The following is a 5,129-nucleotide window of genomic DNA, read 5'->3' on the forward strand; positions in this document are numbered from 1 at the left end:
TCAGTGGGGCTCACTGGTTGCCCCACCAGCCTCCAGCCTCTTATATGTCCTCAGAGAGTTTGGTGACCTCCAGTTTGTTGCTCTCATACTTAAAAAAGTAGTTCCTTGGAACTGCTAAATACCCCTGTGCCTTTTAACCTAAAACATATATATTTTTTTTCCAGGAACTTAAACTGATTTTTAGTTTTTAAAAATTTTTATTGGAGTATAGTTGATTTACAATGTTGTATTATGTTCACATGTGCAGTCCAACACATAGATTTTTCTTTGTGGTTGTTCAGTTGCTCGGTCGTGTTTGACTCTTTACGACCCCAAGGACTGCAGCATGCCAGGCTTCCCTGTCCTTCACCATCTCCTGAAGTTTGCTCAAACTCATGTCCATTGAGTTGGTGATGCCATTCAACCATCTCATGCTCTGTTGCTCCCTTCTCCTCCACTTTATTACAATATGATTTTACTTACTGCAAATTTGTCACGTTATATATAAAACTATACTTAACACCTGCCCCCAGTAAAGTTCATTTCAGTTCAGTTCAGTCACTCAGTCGTGTCCGACTCTTTGCGACCCCATGAATTGCAGCACGCCAGGCCTCCCTGTCCATCACCAACTCCTGGAGTTCACTCAGATTCACGTCCATCAAGTCAGTGATGCCATCCAGCCATCTCATCCGCTGTTGTCCCCTTCTCCTCCTGCCCCCAATCCCTCCCAGCATCAGAGTCTTTTCCAATGAGTCAACTCTTCCCATGAGGTGGCCAAAGTACTGGAGTTTCAGCTTCAGCATCATTCCCTCCAAAGAAATCCCAGGGCTGATCTCCTTCAGAATGGATTGGTTGGATCTCCTTGCAGTCCAAGGGACTCTCAGGAGTCATCTCCAACACCACAGTTCAAAAGCATCAATTCTTCGGCGCTCAGCCTTCTTCACAGTCCAACTCTCACATCCATACATGACCACAGGAAAAACCATAGCCTTGACTAGATGGACCTTTGTTGGCAAAGTAATGTCTCTGCTTTTCAATATGCTATCTAGGTTGGTCATAACTTTCCTTCCAAGGAGTAAGTGTCTTTTAATTTCATGGCTGCAGTCACCATCTGCCGTGATTTTGGAGCCCCCAAAAATAAAGTCTGACACTGTTTCCACTGTTTCCCCATCTATTTCCCATGAAGTGATGGGACCGGATGCCATGATCTTCGTTTTCTGAATGTTGAGCTTTAAGCCAACTGTATTATTATTTTTGGCTGTACCATGCGGTTTGTAGGACGCAAGTTTCCTGACCAGGCCCCGCTGCAGTGTAAGTGCAGAGTCCTTACCCCTGGACTGCCAGGGAATTCTGAAAATATGTATTATTTTTTATAACAGATTTTTCTAGATTGAGTTCTAAAAGGCTGTGATAACTTACATTTTCACAACAATATCGGAGAGTCCTCTTATCCATTATCTCCATCAGCAACTTTGTGTCATTTTGATTTTTGCTAGTCTGATCAGCATCAAGTGATTATTATCATTGTTAAATTAATTTCCTTTCCCTTATTAAAAGTGGATTTCAATGACTTTTTATGTTTATTGGCCACATGGATTTTCTGATTAAATACTAATTTACATTCTTTACCCAGTTTCTTTAAAACATTTTTTTATTGGAGGATAGTTGATTTACAATGTTGTGTTGGTTTTAGGTGTGCAGCAGAACAAATCAGTTATACATAATCCCTTCTTTTTCAGATTCTTTGCCCATGTAGGTCGTTACAGAGTATTGAGTGGTTTCCTGTGCTGTACATTATGTCATTATTAGTTATCTATTTTATATATAGTAGTGTTTATGTGTCAGTCCCAATCTTCCAATTTATCCTTCCCTGACACCCAATTTCAATAGGGTTGTTAATGCCCTTCTTGACAATTGGTAATCAGTTTTTGAATATTACTCTCTATTTGCTCACCAAGTTACTCCCAAATCTCTTACCTATTGACCTTGCTTATATATCTTTTTTCCATACAAAAAAGTTTTTAAAAACAAGTCAAATATGTCCATTTTTTATTCTTCTTGTAAACTTCTTGATTTCCATTCTTGTTTAAGGTCTCCCCCTACTTGTTCATTGTAGTCTCCAAGATTTTCCTAAAGGATTTTTAATATTTCATTTTTTACATTTGAGTTTTAAATCCATCTGGAATTTAATTCTTTGGTAAATAATATATGGCTAACTCTTTTATGTTCATACAATTTATATTTCAGTGCTTCTATTTATTTATCATCCTTTAAACTTTTCTATTTTGACATGTTTTTAAGTCTTATATAGTAGTTTGATAGTGTGTATATAGAATTTATAAATAAATCATATACATATATCAGAGCTATGTGCTAAAAAAAAATAGTGCTTGATCAAAACGTTTTGGAAACCACTGCATTCGACCTTGAGCTCTTTGAGAGGAGTGATTGTCCTCATCTTTGAATCCATTGCTTAGATTGTCTCCGGCATGTTGTATGTGTTCCAAAATGGTTGTTAATGAATCCAATGAATAAAACTGCCATTGTGTGATTCATGTCTTAGGCAACACAGCCATTGAGAAACCTGACATTCCGGCTGTGTCCTGTGGCAAGATATCTGAAGTTAAACACAAGCTATGACTCACAATGGCAGGTATTATAACTTCACTGGTGTTGAGTTCATTTTTAGCATGGGGACATAAATTCTTAAAATCTCAAAAGACATTCCTGTGGCTTATAGGATTATAGGTGCTTATGAAACTAGTAATCGTTTTTTGTGAATACATTCCCTGCCTTTTAACGTCAGTCACCTACTCTCCGTAATGGCAGTTTGCTAGGAAGAATTGGTCTTTTCGATACTATGAAATCAGAAGTATGATTTAAATTCAGTTAAAGACTCTATTAAACATTTTATTCTGGACGGTGCTAAAAACCTGTTATCAATTACTAATTGGGAATACCCCAGATGTCTTTTCCCTTTCAAATATGCCAATTAATCTAGCAAAAATAGCAAGTTTATTTTCATGGGTTATTGTTTTTAATAACAATACCGAATGAAATTTCATCTACTCAATCAGTGGGCTATGTTTAATCTGACTGCTGTTTGGACATATGTTTCTCACATCTTTCTACATTTACAATTCCTTTCCCCCCTATTTCTTTTTCCGTTCTAGCTGTTAATTGGTCTGGCTGATTGTTACAAATGAGGCTGGTGCTTCCACCACCTGACATTATACATCATTTTTTGTTTCCTTTTTATTTTAGACTCAGTATTCACTTACTGGGGCTTCCCAGGTGGCGCTAGTGGTAAAGAGCCTGCTGCCAGTGCAGGAGACATAAGATACTTGAGTTCAATCCCTGGTTGGGAAGATCCCCTGGACTAGGAAATGGCAACCCATTCCAATATTCTTGCCTGGAAAATTCTGTGGGTAGAGATGCCTGGCAGATTACGGTCCATGGGGCCGCAAAGAGTCAGACACCACTGAGCACAACAACATAACATTTACTTACTACCACCCCACTCCAGTACTCTTGCCTGGAAAATCCCACGGACGGAGGAGCCTGGTAGGCTGCAGTCCATGGGGTCGCTAAGAGTCGGACACGACTGAGCGACTTCACTTTCACTTTTCACTTTCATGCATTGCAGAAGGAAATGGCAAGCCACTCCAGTGTTCTTGCCTGGAGAATCCCAGGGACGGGGGAGCCTGGTGGGCTGCCGTCTATGGGGCCGCACAGAGTCGGACACGACTGAAGCGACTTAGCAGCAGCAGCAGCAACCACTCCCTCTTGTGACTTTGGGAAGCAGAAACCAGCCAAACATGTTTTTGTATTTTTGATATAGGTAAAATGGTGTGAAAGAGACCTTTTCTACTCAACCTTGCTCCTTTTGCTCAAATTAATTAGGAGGAAGAAAAGTATAACCAAGGACACGTGCATGCGTGTTAGTTGCTTCAGTTGTATCTGACTCTTTGGAATCCTATGGACTGTAGCCCACCGGGCTCCTTTGTCTATTGGATTCTCCAGGCAGGACTACTGGGGTGGATTGCCATGCCCTCCTCCAGGAGATCTTTCCCACCCAGGGATCGAACTTGCATCTTTTATGTCTCCTGCATTGGCAGGCAGGTTCTTTACCACTAGTGCCATCTGGGAGGCCCTAACCAAAGATAAGAGAAGGCAAAAAAATTTGAGCAGAAGTCTCTATTTTGCTTTTAAATTTACGTATACACGAATTAAATTTTGGAGGCGTTAGCAGAGACTACAGCTTGGGATATTTATTTTCACTCATCCTTTCTCCATTAGCAGCCTGTCAAATTCCTTTGAACTTTAATATATTTAGTACGTGGCAGAATGAAACTGTGAATGAGAATTCAGAATTTATTCAATGAAGTTATTGAGTGCAATGCAATCATTATATTCAGACTGGCCTGTGGAATTTAAATTATGCTTAGAGAAATATTTAAAAATATAAAATCTATATCTAGACAAAAATGTCAGTGATCGCCATGAATTAAACAAGTATTTAAATCGTTACTTTGATAAACTAAATAGGAAAAAGTTTAGAAAAATACTTCCTCAAGAATTGGAGAAAATTATCTCATCATTTGTCTCTTTTTCCTTACCACCGCCACCGCCCACCCCCCCAAAAAAATCGTTCCAAAAAGAAGCTTCCATTTAAAACAAAAAAACCCTGTCCTTTGCAACCCTCGCGCTAAGAAGATAGTGCAAATGTTCTTAGGCAAAAACAAAAACATTTGAAAAGATTCGAATTAAGACCCACAGAAGCGAATGAAGTATTACAAAACTGCTTTATTGGAAATGAATGAATAGTTTGAGAAGTAAAGCTCAATTTGAATTGCTGAAGGAAGGGGCGGAGAGGTTCCTCAAGCGCCGGAACTCTGGGGATTGTAGTCAGGAAACTGCGAGGGTTTCTCCTGGGGAATGTTTCTTGGCTTAGCGCTTAATAGACGGAGAGTCGTTTGGGCCAATTCACTCTTTCCGGGTTCTCATTGGATCCTCCGGTTTAACACTTTGGATATTTCCCTTGGTCACCAATGAACGCTTTAGTCTAAGAAGACAGTTTCTGATTGGATATTTTATCCTCGCTTTGGAATGGCCTCAGCCAATGGGAAGGCAGAACTGGCGGAGGTGGT

Source organism: Bos mutus, chromosome 14 (genome assembly GCF_027580195.1).
Source record: "Bos mutus isolate GX-2022 chromosome 14, NWIPB_WYAK_1.1, whole genome shotgun sequence".
Lineage (NCBI taxonomy): Eukaryota > Metazoa > Chordata > Mammalia > Artiodactyla > Bovidae > Bos > Bos mutus.